A 16,131-nucleotide genomic window follows, 5' to 3' on the forward strand; every position below is an offset into this window, starting at 1 on the left:
TCTGTCTATGTATGATATAGATGCATAAGGCAAATTGTTTTTTATTAGTTAAAACATGGATCACTAGAAACAGTCAGCATTTTTGTCAATATACATTTTACTCTTTTATTGGGGGTTGGGGGGGTTCTATGATCAATGCATAGATTCTCAAGGTAATACGTAGGTAGAATAATTCACTTTATGCTGTAAATTAATTATACCTCTGCATGTCTCCCTTATAAGTCTAGCGGTAAACAGGTACCATACACATCTGAATACCTTTATATTGAGCCCTAAGGCTATGTTCACTCATGTTGGGTTTTTCAGAGTTTTTTGCTGCAGATTTTTATGTAAATTTTCAGCTGCGTTTTGCAGTACCAGCAAAGTCTATGAGAAACCAGAATTCTCTGTTCTCACGTTTTTTTCTGTTGCATATTTTGTGCCTTGGTTGTGTTCTTGGAATATAGAGCATGTCCATTCTTTCAGTGTTTTTTTCAGCGTTTTTTCACCTATAGGAAGTAATGGGTGGTTGAAAAAAACGCTGAAAAAACGCATCAAATTTTGCTTCGGCGTTTTTTCAGCGTTTTTGATGGCAAAGTAGAATGGGGTTCTTTTTTCACAAAACTTTATGTAAATGCTTAAATAGAGACAGAAGAACAGTGAAAAAAACGCAGCTGATTTCCTGCTAGAGATTAGGTTTTGCTGCAGATTTGTGACGCTGAAAAACCCAACATGTGTGAACATAGCCTTACTGTGGTTGTGTGCATGACTTCTTGTTGCAGAAAGGAGTATGCACGTTTAAATTTTATATTCATTGTTTTCTAAATTGTATATTTGAGCTTGTTGTTCATGGTATGTTAAAGCATATGCTTCTGATGTCATCGCATATCTCACATGGAATGCATGTAACTTTGTGAAAACCTGTCAGGAAGCCTGACCTACAAGGATAATTAGTGCTATACTCACAGTGGACCAAAAATGGATACAGTACACTGGAAAAAGTTTTTGTTTGTTTGTTTGTTTTTTTTTTCCACATATGAGAAAAAAAATCTGATGTTTGAATTCGACTTCAGAAAAACGGATAATCCAGCACCCAGGAAGCCCTTCGTGAAATGCTTCATTCAGACCAGACTAACATCCACATATGAATATACCTGTGCATATAGTCTACCAACTTGTTTTTTGGACTCAATCGGTCCAATACTCATGGGTATTTTTTCTCATGAAGTTTTTCTTTTTTCTTGGGTCCACTGCTGCCCCATCCCGGGAATAACTTGCATATGACAAGAACAGTCACAATGACAAGATTATTTAGTGGTGATTGAGGGCAAAGCAGTCATATTCCTGGACTTTTTTCATTAAAGTAACACCCCAAGTATTGTGTCTTTTTTTTTTTTTTTATAGATATTATTCATCCAGTCTCTATCTAGCTATCTATATATAAATATAGCTATATGTAGATATAGTGATATATATCTATATCATTTATGTATGTGGGTTGATATTAATATATTTAGTTGTTCCTTTTCATCTTTAAACTCATTCTGTACTTCTGTTCAAGTTAAGTCATGACATCTCATGACCTATATTTTCTTAAGAGGGTTACCATCTCCATCACCAGACTCTTCTATATGATGATGACTTTGCATGGACTAAAGTTCTCCATGGAGGGAAGGGGAAACAAAAACCACCATCACAGGTAATGATTATGACTGCATGGCTCCTGTCACACAATTATAATGTTGGAGATGACAATCCAGCTTCCCTGATGGCATACTTAAAGTATATTATGGAAGATAATTGGTGTTACCATAGTAAACAGATGGTATGTGCTCTAGATGGTCGTATGATGCTGTACTAATGCATTATGGTATTCATAAAAGAGCATAGAGAAATACTCTGCAGGATGAGACGTAAGAATGTCTATGATGTCTGAAGGCAAGAAAACGAGTCTGAACTACTTGGAAGTACACCATGTATAAGAGAAGTGCAGAGTATGATAGGCAAACAGGAGGGGAGTGCATTTATTGAAAAAGGGGAGAATTCTTTAAATGTTTCTATAAATAAAAAAACTATGTAATACAGCCATATAACTTCAATGTGTGATAAAGCAGTTCTCTATGGAAATATTAAAGGGAAATATTAAAGGGATTCTATCTGCATTTTGTACTCTACAAAATTGCTGACCGTGCTTGATAGGAGAGATGTTGAGGTGTCCAAACATTTTTGTGCTGTGATAATCCAACCCCCACCCCCACCCCCCGAAGCACTTCACTCCTTCAAGTGCTCTGAATATGATCTGTAAGGACAATGTACTCTTGGCTCTCTACATTAAGGGCTCAATAACCTCCTCCTACTGCTCGACTATAGTGGCATCCTTATTGGTGATTAATGTGAAAGGAATCAGACTAATCATCTGGCATTGTGATCACTGTGTGCCCAACTATCATACAGGAAGTTTAGGTTTATCTAAATTTACTAATGGAGGAAAAAATGTGCTCTTAAGGTTTTTCTGACATCTTTTAATAAAAGCAGCAAGAAAAATAACTGGTATGAGACCGACGCATCATTCCTCAAAGGGTTATCTTTGTACAGATATTGATTGCTAAGAAACATTGGTATTCAGTAAGCTTCGAAGTAAATGGTATCCGGGTAAACAATGATGGCATGTCCACTAAATATGTACCATAACGGCCTTGTAGTTGGTCTCTTGATTGCTATATCCAGATCTGCTGCACTTCTTAGTGATTCTGTTGGTCACGTGTGGTCTTCATTTTTGTCAGATTCCATATTGAAGCCTTTTTTTTTTGTTTCCAATATGAAAACATTGATGTTGCCTTAATGTAGTAGTTATCCCTGATCTATCTAGAAGCTAGTGGCATTCTATATCGACCTACACTTAATCAAGTGTTTCATTTTGGTTAAACTTCTTTTCAGTAAGTATTTTATATGTGTCAACCAGTAATACCAATATTTCTTTCATGGGGTTATATTTTTTAGGCAAAGCTAAATATTACTCATTATTAAAACTATGCGATAAGGAAAATGTGAACAATGTGCATCACGGTGGCTCAGTGGTTAGCACTACAGCCTTGCAACGCTAAGGTCAGGCCTTCAAATCCCACCAAGGACAACACCTACAAAGAGTTTGTATGTTCTCCCCTTGTTTGTGTGGGTTTCCTCGGGGTTCTCCGGTTTCCACACCCCAAAGACATACTGATAGGGAATGTAGATTGTGAGCCCCAATGGGGACAGAGATTATGTCTGTAAAGCGCTGTGGAATTAATGGCACTATATAAGTGAGTAAAATAAATAAGCCATAAATGTTAATTTTTTGGGTTTTTTATTCGCCTTTAGAAAGAGTATGCACTCAATTTATCTTCTAAAGAACCATTTATTGTCTGAAGAAAATTTGAAACCTGTTTTAAATTGAGGTTTTGTTTTTTTAGTTGCTAGAAGTACATTTCTGCAAATTGTGATACACAACCCATTTATTATGTTTAATGGTGTGATCATTTTTGCAAGTAATGTTTTAGAGGTGAACCTATGCTCCTCAAAAGAAAATTCAGTAGCTTAGAGGTTGCCCACAATTTGGACAACCCCTTAGTCACTTTCTCCCCAAATAAAAAAAACACCTATACTTGCCTCTGTTGCCAACGCTGCTCCAGGGGTGTCGGCACTGGCTCTCCTGGGGCATACCAATGTCACGCGGTTCCTGCGGCTACTTTACTGTCCCCTCCTTCAGACAAATCAGACATCCGGATGAAGTGAGAGAGAAGATGCAGCTCTTTCTCCAGATGTCAATGACATCAAGCCCCGGAATAGCCAGTGCCGGCACCAGAGGAGAGTATAGGTTTTATTATTTAACTTGGGGGAAACCTAGTGATTGAGAAGGGGCTGTCAGAGTAGTGTACAACCCCTTTAAGTTTAAAAAAAAAAAAAAGAGCTAACCCTGTCCTTTAATCACACTCCTCGGAACCACCATCAAGTGTCTGCCGCTGCTCCCAGTGTCCAGCTGTGGTGCTGTTGTCACATCATCATCATTGCAGCCAATCGATGAGCTGAGCGGTTTGTGCCATCAACGTGGGAAGAGGCGCTGAGCTCCTTTATTGGCTGTAGCACTGTCGACGTGGCGTCAACGTTATAGACAATAACAGATCATGGGAGTAGCAGCAGAAATTCAGCACTAGACTCGTGGAGGGGGAGTGAAGCACAGTTTTTCTAAAACAAATTGCAGCGAGGGGAGAGGGGTTTTCCGAAATCAGAAAACCCTTTTAAATATGGATTCACTGTGATGTATGGAACAGCCCCAGGTTTCCTGACCCGTACTCGACAGCCTCATGTACGCTCGTGAGCCTTTACATGGACCGGAAAATACCAATGTGAATCCAACCAAAGGCTCTTAAATTACCACGTTTACTTTTCACCTTTCTCCTTTTCATTGTTATAATTTGTTTGTTATTGCTGTTATGATTGAGTATAATAACGTATTACTATAATTATAGCAAATTCTAAAATAATGTACTATATTACGCTCTCGTGTTTTGTTAAAATCCCTAGTTCAGTGTGCATTGAATTTAGCATATGTAATATTGTATTGCTGTCACTGAACACTGTAAGTTCTAACAAATTGAAAAATTGCCATCATTTAAACAGATTTGTAAAAAAAAAAAAAAAAAAAAAAAAGCAACCTCACTTATTACCCGTCAGGAAGTTGATGATGTTTTGTATTATTTTTTTTTAACACAGTTTGCCAGTCCTCTTGGGATAACATGATTCATAAGGAAAGTTTTAGAAAGAATTCCTCAGTGGTCAGGAGTCTATTCCTGAGGAGTGCACTCCCACCATTGCACCTCACTTTAGGGAATTTCACAAGTTTCTTTATGCAGTTTTTGGATATTTGTATCATTGATTATGTAACATAAGGAATCCTTGAGTAAAAATATGATCATTAACTTGTGCACATTTAAATAGAAGCTGTCATGGCTCCAAGCTATTAAACTGCAGCTATAGGGTTAATCCGCAGGGTAATAGCATTCTAAAGTCGTGAGGCCGCTGCACTGAAAGCCCCGTTTCCGTGAGAATATTAACTTTATTCCTCCTGGCAGCTCAGGCTTTCAGTCATGGAGGCACGGCTTCAGTCATGTTAACTATGCCCTGGCATTGAATGACAGCGGCCTCTGTACTGATGGACTACTGAGCCGTCTGTCAGTCTGTGCTGGGGGCATGGTTACGGCATCCACTCACTATGTACTGAGCAGTGACTGAAGCCACACCTGCTCTCCTCCGACTGAAAGCCGGGGGCTGACTGTAGAAATAAATGTCATTTCCTCCTCCCGGTAGCCAGACTTCCAATATGGCAGCCGCACGGCTTTAGATTGCTTATTAATCTGCAGATAAACCTCATATCTGCAGGTTAATAGCATTTAGGGTCATTGCAGCCTATACCTATATACATCTAGAAACAAGCTATGAATTCTAAAACTTCTCCCTACCTCCCTTAGTAACTACATGTCTTTTTTTTTTCTTGCTCTTAGGTTTGCTGCCATTTTTCATTTTTTATAAATGTTCTTGCACTATGAAATGACATAAGCGTTCCTTGAATTATTGGCTCGTGTTTTTGGTTCTTCTATTGCATTTTGCAAATGCATTTTTATTTGTATATATGTATATTTTAGACGGGCGTATTTTAGTCTGTATACTAACCGTGAGATACTCCCTTCTGAACCTGGTCTAAGGCCACATCCATGAAGTTCAATTCTATGTTATTTAACTCTGTTCTCTCATAGAAGTTTTCAGTGCTTCTAACAATATAGTGCATTACACGGCCCTCTATGGAGCAGTGCTGACTGCAGTGTAGTGCACAAAGTGACAATTTCATCTATATTTCTGTTGGTTATTTCGAGCTTTAATGATACTTGTTTTTGACTCACTGTATAACTATGAACTGTAAATTTCAAGTGATGTGTGAAATCTCAGTTGAGCGCAATATTGTTCGGTTTACAATAATTAAAAAAACAAACATTTTGTAACAAAATATGTATGGTATAGTAGGTATGTGCAAAGTCCTACAATGTTTGATCATTTGACTATCTACTGTAGGAAAAAGTCAGTTTAGTTGCTCTTGGTTTCTTTACTTTTTCCCCCCTCATTTTCCTTGAAAGCTTATTTCCTATTATGTTCATAGTAGAAGTTATTAGATTCTCCTACATTCCTTTTATTCTACCATAAGGTGTACCTTTCAATGAGCAGATTGTGCGTATATCTGTAGTCAATGTGATTATGTATGTGAAATTTTGTAATGTATATTATTTGGGACAAGCAACATCATGCCTTCCATAACTTTTTTTCTGCTTGCCAGATCTCAATATGTTCAAAAATCTCCTCAGTCTCCAAAAAAAATATTTTTTAAATCATTAAATACCAGATTATGATAGGTGGGATATAAAGCAGAAAGTATCTTCCTGTGATTCATGCTGTGAGAACATCATCATAAGGGAAAGGCTTGATTGACTCATATTGAGAAGAGCACAGCACTTTGCATACAGCAAGTGCTCAAATCTCCGCTTGCAAAAAATTGAAGGCAGGGGAAAAGATGCAAAAAATGAGTTAGACTTTGGCTACTGCACGTCCAGTATACATTGTCTACTGTGTAAGGATTGACAAAACTTTGTTTACTTATGAGCTATTGATTCTCTCTGCACTGATCATTCATTGATCACAACTGCTCAAATTTGTCTACAGATCTGTCTTCTGTAAAGGATCAAAATACACATTCTACCCATAAAAGTTTATAGAGAGGGGATTGGAGGGAAACTGAAGCAGAGACACAACCTGTGAGGATTGTAGTGACACTAGAGCATGATGCAGATGGGAAGACTAAAAAAAATACATAATGGCCAAAAATAGTGTTATTTTATAATGCAAGTAAACTGCTTATTCGGTCACCTAAAAGTGCAGTTCTCCGATGGTCCTATTCAAGACCTACAAGATCAAAGTATTTTTAACTCCTGCTAGACAAAGGACCATGCAGGTCTGACACATGTTGCCTGGGAGCGCAGTAGAGATTTCTTTTCTGCATTTTAAATTTTTGTGCTGCTGTGTTCAACCATTTTTGTGCTTTTTATACTACTGGATCGATAAAGCAATTCTTTTAAGAAGATATGAGTCCCGGCTATCGTTTGGACTGTTGCTATTTTTAATTTGACAATAGATCAAAGCAGTTTCTCAGCAGTGTATACTTGGAGAGGGTTAATAATTGCTCATTGTGAGGTTATAAATGTTTTGTAATTCACAGATAGTTGTTTGCTGGAGTAATTTTATTTCTTCCCTTGTTGAATAAGTTCTGAAACAATGATTTTTAGATTTATATTAAAATGTGCAAAGTTATGTTAATTTTGTGCTAAGATCAAAATGTGAATAGGCGTTAAATGCATTTGCTCTCTTAATGTGTGTTTTAGTAAAATCTCTTTCAGCAGAATCCAGATGTTAGGACGTGTAGCTCCACAAAGAAAATCGTGTCGTAACTGCTCAGCATCATGACATTGGAGTGTCGAGAAGTTCGTAAAATCCAGGTGTCTTTTTGATAAGTAGTTGTAAGTCATAATTTGGAAGAGTTACTGTGAAACCTGGTAATGTAGCTGCATCCATACAATGCGTTAATCACCCTTTCATTTAACACCATGTGAGCAAAGATATCAGTAGCACAAAAAGAAATGTACAGCAATTTAATCAGTGTCTGCTTAAATGGAAGCATGTAATTACCTTTGCTATCCTCTCCTGAAAAAAAAAAAAAAAATTAAGACCCAAATATTGCTGAGTGAGTGTTCTTCTGTGCCACGGCAATCTTGAGACATTGGGAGGGATTCAGAGCGTGATGACACTGCAACAGCTGTGTAATAAAGGCCCCATAATGCCTTGCATGTGCCTCTCCTTCATTGGCCCTTTCCTTCTTTCACAGTCTCTTTCCCATCTGCTATGTACATAATGCACCCTGCACATACAAGTACCAAGAAAAGAACTGTAGTTGGATCAATGTTCTGCTGTTACATGGATCCGGGCCACAGTCATTGTCTGTTTAGATGCATGACCTCCAGTTAAAGGGAATGTATCTCTTAATTTGCTATCGATTCTGAGCTGGTGGGAGGAGACTAACTGCTGTGATGTCTCCCATACAGAGCGCATCACATAGTGGGATTGCTGCTCCTCATTCTGTAGTACATAGTTAGAAACAGCTGCATGGAGAACATTATACGGCAGTACTAAGCAGTGTAGATGTAAATCCAGTTCTGGGGTGACTTAAAAGACACGTGTGTAAGCTCAGCATGATTTTACAGAAGTGTTTTCATCGCAAACGGTATTTTAATGGCAGGAAACACCATCATATACAGTAGGTATCATCGGATCCATCATTCGCAATAGGCGATGTCCCACTTCACCTGTTCCCCTTAACTACACAATGACCATTGCCTTAAAAGGATTTTCCCACGAACAAAAGTTGATTTTAATCAATAGATCTTGGAATAATAACAACTTTCACAATTAGAAGTGTTTAAATAAAATGTTCCTGTGTGGAGATAATCTTATAAATGTTCCCCTGCTGTGTACTGTGTAATGCCTGTGTCATGGAGTTCCTGACTTGACTATCAGAGGTCGTCCAGTAGTGGAAAACCCCTTCAAATAAATACATTTTACGTAAAATCCTGATTTAAACAATTGGGCTCTTTCTGATGACACAATCCTCTCAAGGTATTTTTGGGTAGATGTGCACAGGGTAGTTCAGAAGAAACAGTAGGGGTAATAAACCTATAGTGTGTTTATTTTGCTGTCTGTAAATGATTTTATTAGTTTCCAATGTGAAAAATTATCCGTTTTCTGCGAGGAATAGTTTAATTTTTTTTCATGGGTCAACCCTTTTAGGTGAATAGACCTTTTCAATTTGAATACCACTGTATATTGTGCGTTATCTTCCTGCCCTCCTACTCTCCCATGGTGCAGTTTGGACATACTGACTAACACTTTGCTCTATTTTTACAACCCCATTTCACCCAAAAAATTGGGATGCAATGTGAAGCGTAAAGAAAATAAAAATACAATAATTTGGGAATCTTATCGCCATATTTTATTCACAACAAATCATAGGACAGTGATCAGAAGTTGAACTTTGGACATTTTTCCATTTCATTTGAATAAAAATTAGCTGATTTAAAAATTTGATCGCAGCAACACATCCCAAAAAAAGTTGAGACAATGTTAAGAAAAGGCTAGGAAGTAAGTGATACTAATATAAAGCAACTGCTGGTTGATTTACAACTAAATGACATGACAGAATAGAAAAAGAGCATGTTAGAGAGGCAGAGTCTCTCAGAAGCAAAGATGGTCAGACATTTACAAATCTATGAACTACTGGGTCTACAAATTGTGGAACAATTTCAGAAAAATGTTCATTAGCGTAAAATTGCAGACTTTGAATATCTCACTTCAGTACATCATATCAAAAGATTCAGAGATCCTGGAGCTATCCAAGGGATAAGGCTGACTGTCAATATTGGCTGCTTGTGATTTACGGCCCTGATGCGGCACCACATTAAAAACAGGCATGATTCGGTCTTAGAAATCACTGCATGGGCTCAGGAATACTTCCAGAAATCATTATCTGTGAACACAGTTAAGCGTGCAATTCCAAAATGCAAGTGAAGGCTCTATCATGCAAAGAAAAAGCCATATATCAACACAATCCAGAAACGCTGCTCATTTATAATGGACTGAGGCAATATGGAACACTGTTCTGTGGTCAAATTAATCAAAATTTGAAATTCTTTATGGAAACTGAGGATATCGTGTCCTGCGATCCCCACAGGAGAAAGGACCACCTAGCTTGTTACCAGTGCACAGTTCCTGCATCACTGATGATTGGGGCTGCATTAGTGCCTATGAAAGGGGCAGCTTACGCCTCTTGTAAGGCACTATCAGTGCTGAGTCTTATGTAGAGATGTTAGAACAACGTATGCTCCATCCAGACAATGTCTATTTCAGACCTTGCATTGCATATTTCAGAAAAACAATGCTAAACCAAATACTTCATCCATCACAGCAGCATGGCTTCTCAGAAGAAGAGTTCTGGTGATGATCCAGCTGCCTGCAGTCCAGACCTTTCACCAATAGAAAACATTTAGCGCATTATGAAATAAAAAATCCAGCGAAGACCCCGAACTGCGGAGCAGCAAGAATGGGACAACATTCCTCTCCCAAAACTCCAGCAATTGTCTCCTCCCTTCCCAGACGTTTACAGACTGTTGTAAAATGAAGGGACGCTACATGATGGTGGACATGACCCAAGTTCTTTTTGTTTGTTTTTTAGATTTCTTACGGCCATCAATTTCAAAATCAATTTTTTTCAAATGAGATGGAAAAATGTCTAATGTTCTACTTCTGATCTGTGTTCTATATTCTACTGTGGATAAAGTATGGCGATAAGTGATTTCCAATCATTGCATTCTTGTTTTCTTTACAGTTTACACAATTTCCCAACCTTTTTTTTTGGAATTGCGGTTGTATAAAATAGTTACCTTGAGACTTGTTTATCCTATAAAGAATCCCTCCCCCCATAGTCCCTATTCTTGTTTTAATTTTATTCATCAAGTTTCCTTCTTACCCTCTCTTCCTCCATCTTTTATTCCTCTTAAATTTTTCTTTTTCCTTCATTTGTTTGACAAAATAATGTTAAAGCCAAGAATGTTACTATGAATATTATTTATGTATTTGACTGTTCTCGTTAGGTGTTGATATACTAATTAAAGAACTCATTCATCACGTCACAAAATTTTGATCGCCACAAATCACTTGATAGCTACTTTTTGGAAGAGGAAAAATCTTTTTGATTGACCTAATCATTGAAAGAATAGCGCCCCATAATATATAAAAACACAGCCATGCATTGAGAAATGGAAGCTAATAGACTCCCCGCATCTCCAGACAAACACAACATGCACAATGACTGTTAGGTAGTTTAATGTGCTGCTCCAGTATAGGATCCTTATATTTGTGAACATTTATATGCCTACAAGATGAATTTCTAGTGATTTATGTTTGTGTACTCGAAATTATGAGATATAGTATACCGCCCACTTTATCATATGCCAATACATGGAAGAATAGAGATGAGTGAGTGTGCGCGCCACTCGATTGAGCACCGGGTGCTCGGGTACGCATAGAGTATCGTTGTTGCTCGAGCACCATGCTGGAGGCCCCGCCCCGCATTTTTTGCGACTGTTAGCCAATAAACATGCGGGGATTACCTGAGTATAGCAGGCAATCCCTGCATGTTTTTTGGCTAACATGCAGGGCGGGGACTCAAGCACCAGCAATACTCTATGCGTACCTGAGCACCCCGATGCTCACTTGAGTGGTGAGTATGCTCGCTCATAACTATGGAAGAATCTATATCTCTTGAAAAAATTAAATGAGCTACAATAAATCGTACAAAATAAAGCAAACCGTAACAAGATTTTAAAAAACCTTTTACTCCAGCACCAATTATCCGATGAAACCCAGCAGTCTCTATGTATTTTTCCTGAAGCGATAATATGCTGTACATGTTGGCGTCACCCGTAAGATTAGTGATTGACTGCAGCTTTTACATGTGTTTTAAGGTACATCAACACTGCAGGAAAATTAAAGGGATTCCCCAGGCTTACAATATTGATTTTTTTTTTTTTTTTTTTTTTTTTTTTTTAATAAATATATAGGTCATCAATATCAGATCTGCAAGAGTCCGACAACCTGAAACCCTGACTGGTCATCTGTTTTCAGTTCTGGCTGTTGCCTCATGTGAACCGTGAATGGGGTCAGAACACCACATCTCCATTCACTCTGTAGGGCCTTTTGTATGTACTCCGGCTCCGCTCCTAATCACTTCATTTGGAGCTGAGCTGTCGTACCAGAGGACAACCACTACTTCTTGAATAGAGCTGTGGTGTTCTTTCTCCATTCCTCCTGATTAGTGAGGGCTAAAGTACAGCGAGTGTCAGCTGTATACTATAGCGGACACATAGCTGCATTGCCCTTTATGGCGCCAATTATGCCCATTTAATGACCAATATGTTGCTGTCAATAGCTACAGTGGCATTTAAATGGTTAACAGAGGGGGTGCTCAATCTTTACCCTCATTGTGTAGTCTTAATAGTTGCCATGGCAGTTTAAGGCCAAATAATGGTCTTGGGGTCTGCCAGCTGTGGTGGCCTATTAGGATGTTGCAAAAAAATATATATTTCATTCATTTTGAGCTTTTTTTTTAAATTGTCTCTCTTTTGGCGGCTGTCCAATATAAAAGCCCATCAATCATGTCAATACTGAATTGGTTTTTATAAAGTATGAGTCATAAATTTCCATGAGAATTGCTGCTAAACTTTTACATCTAACAGCATTGTAACAAAATAAAAGGACATTTAAAAAATGATGCTTAAAGTAGACATACGGTAAATGTTAATTTTTTTTGTGTAGTGCCTATCTGGTTTAAGGGTGTAAATATTCAGTGTTTGAAAATTTTTAATGTTTCCAAATTTCCGATGTTTTTATTATTAAGCGCAAAACCGATCAACCTAAATTTACCATTGAGATAAAGTGCAATGTTTCTTGAAAAAATACCGGGATATGTAGAAACATTCCAGAGTTATTACCACGTAAAGTGACACGTTAGATTTGAAATATTAGACTTGATCATTACAGGAAATCTGTCTGCAGGTTTTTGCTGTGTAATCTGAAGACCGCATGAGGTAGGACTTAAAACACTGAGCTCAACCATGTGTCACATGTCCGGCTGTGTGGTAGTGTCACTGCAGTGTTAATCACCATGTGATTAATCCTTCACACTATGGGGCGTGCTTCCAAGTCAGACTCCGCCCCCTCCTCTGATAAGCAGCTCACTGTCAATAGACATTGTATATACAGAGCCTGGTGTGGGCGGGGTTAGCTTCCTCAGCTCTGCTGTATTGCTGAATCTGAAAGCTCTGATTGTGTCAGAACAGCTGCACCCAGTAAGCTAAGCGATACATCTTTGGATTCAGCATCTCTTTGCCTACATCAGGCTGCTCACAGATGAGGTAGCAAAATCCTGGTGTCAGATTCCATTTAAGGGGTTAATATAATTGAAGACACTTTTACTATTTCTAAAATATTTTCCATTAGGTCACACAACTTGTAACTTGCCAGTTTCACATACACCGCAACCAATACAAATATTTCTCTGTCTTCTTTTTTTGTGAATGAAAGCTTTGTATTATTAAGAGTTTGTTTGCACAGTGGCTTATGTTGGCCATTGACCCCACATTGCTGAAGCAAACAGCAGTATACATTTTTTTTGTCCCTTTTTGTATACAAAAGTGTAGTTTACGTCATACACAGTAAAAGGAAAAAAATGCTGATACGGGCCCGCTGTGCCAGAATTCCACAATTAGGCTATCGGCTGGGTGCTTGGCAACTTATCAATACCTTTGCCAGGTGTGCCAAAAGCTTTACCAAATTGCACACTGAACATGACCGAAAATGAAGTGGGTACAGACCCATATACATGCTTACAGTTGGTTCATACTAATTTATGGCCTTATTTCATTACAAATGCTTATTGTGTGTGTATTGACTTCTGTATGTTAATATTTTAGGTTCCTTGTAAAGAGAATGACTGTGATATTACATTTTTTTTACAGTATTGCCTGTACCTCCTCAAAAATTTCTGTGATAAATGTTAAATACTTTGAATTCTTAAAATCAATGTTATAATAGTAAAGTACTTCCATGATTAATTCTTTTAGCTCAGTTTATAGTAAACCTCACCACTACTTCTGTTAACTTCAGTACTATATACTATACTAGTAACTATATAGTAACTATTGTAAATAACGTTTACCGAGTGTTCTGTCCAGATCATGAATATATGTCCTCCTTACATGTGCTGCACAACCAAGCCGCTGTTTTCCTCCATCTCAGCATTTGTAATTCAGGTAAGACTATTTGCTCTTTGAAAAACATGACTAATCTAAATCTACTTCATTGTGAGCCCTGCAGAATTTGTATGAATTGTAATATTTAATGTTTACATTTTAAAAACACTTTGGGCTTACTGGATGCAGACAACTTTTTAGTCCGGATCCATTTAACATTGAAGTTTATGGAAAACTGAACTGTTAATTAGCCATCCGTTTTTATCTTGTTTGTAATGGATCCGTTTTTCATAAACCTCAATGTTAAATGGATCCAGCAGATAGATTGATTATATATATTTTTTATTATTATTAATATATATATATATATATTAATATTATTACTAAACAAAATTCAATAATATAAATAATGTACACCCTCCCCCATCTAAAGTGCTTCATTGGGAAAAAAAAATCAGTGCACAGGACTTGGAATTTGCTGCATGACCATTTATGTAGCAGCTTTTCCCATGGCTCCTGGTGCTATTGTTCATGGATTTTCCACTGCTGATTGGGTAAAGTTGATCTCTATTCCATTGTTCCCTTGTTGGTCGTCTGCCTGACACTGTATAACCCTGTACACCTCGAGGGCATGTCGTCCAGTGTGACCAGTGCAGCCAATCACAGGATGTCTAGCGTTTATTATTGGCTGATATTTGTATGATTTTAACATGCGTTCAAATGATCAATGTTTTGTAGTTTTATCAGGTATAGAATGACGTAATAAAACTTAAAGTAAAACCAAAGGCCAAAGAATTAATTAATTAGCAGAAGTACAAAAAGCAGAGATCTTAGGGAGACAGGTTCTGTACACTGAAATATAGCAGGCAGAGAAAAGATGAAGTGAACAGATAATTGTAAGATCCTTTAATGATGATGATTAAGACTTAAAGGGCTTGGCCACCTTATCTTTTTTTTTTTTGCTAAACTATTTGGGGGCATGATTTTGTGGCATTATTAACTAAGGCTTCATTCGGACATCAATTATTTTTGACATCGATAAAAACAGATTGATTTTGATAAATGATTTTCCTTTTTTTTTTTTTTTACTGATTGCCAATTTTGATCCAACACTCTGATCAATATGAGACATGTCTCCACAATTTTACATGACCACTCCTATGGTTATGCATACTATGTTTTATTGAAAGGTTGCAGATGTGAATTAGAGTAGATTAGTTTTCTAATCTTCCCTCAGTCAGTTCGCCACGTTGCCTTGGTTTCACATTGCACTGGAAAAAGTAAGGAAGGAAGCAACCTGCAGAAAAGAGGGGTCTTGAAATTTTGTGAGTTACCATTGTATATAATTTGCCGTGGCTGCACATATGTGTATACATATAAACCCGTTTGTAACATTCTACCATGGCACATTCTATATCTTCTTTACACAAGAATGTATGTGCGTTTAAATATTAAAAAAGCAATGTCTTGAGTCATAATTGGTCTTAAATTGGGTATCTGATATCAGACTCTGCATTTCAACCTATTGCTGTGTACAGGAGTTTTCTCCCTCTTCTCGATCACTGTGATGTAGTGATGATTTCATCATCTGGTATTGAAGACCTTGTTCCTAGGTTATATTGTATAGTGCACCATTGGAGAGTATGCAACGATTATGTTACAAATTTAGATACATCTTCAAAGCGATTTTGGTGTGACAGACCTACAAGTCTTCTCAGCGTGTTCTGCAGCAACTTTACCCTGCCGTTCATGCATAGGGACGCTCTAAACTTTTTGACAGTGAGGGTGATCAATGAGTGGAACAGGCGGCCACGAGAGGTGGTGAGTTCTCCTTCAATGGAAGTCTGCATACAGGGGCTAGACAGACATCTGTCTGAGATGGTTTAGTGAATCCTGCATTGAGCAGGGGGTTGGACCAGATGACCCAGGAGGTCCCTTCCAACTCTAACATTCTAGGATTTTATAGACAAATCTCTGACAGCTTGGTATGTGCAGCTATAATGTTTGGGGGATGAACTTTGTGAGTAAGCCATGGCCTATACTTCATGGTCAAAAAGTATTCAGATTCTTCTTCTAAATAGTTGGTTTCACCTTCTCCTCAACACTTCGATACTTTGTCCATTGAAATAAAATGAATCTTGCTAAGGGCCATCTGTAATTTTTAATTGGAAGTGTCCAGAAGTAGCAAATGACTTTATCCACACAAGTTTTCAGA

This window comes from Phyllobates terribilis, unplaced genomic scaffold (genome assembly GCF_046119375.1).
Source record: "Phyllobates terribilis strain yellow unplaced genomic scaffold, ASM4611937v1 Scaffold_2__4_contigs__length_985480577, whole genome shotgun sequence".
NCBI classification, from domain to species: domain Eukaryota; kingdom Metazoa; phylum Chordata; class Amphibia; order Anura; family Dendrobatidae; genus Phyllobates; species Phyllobates terribilis.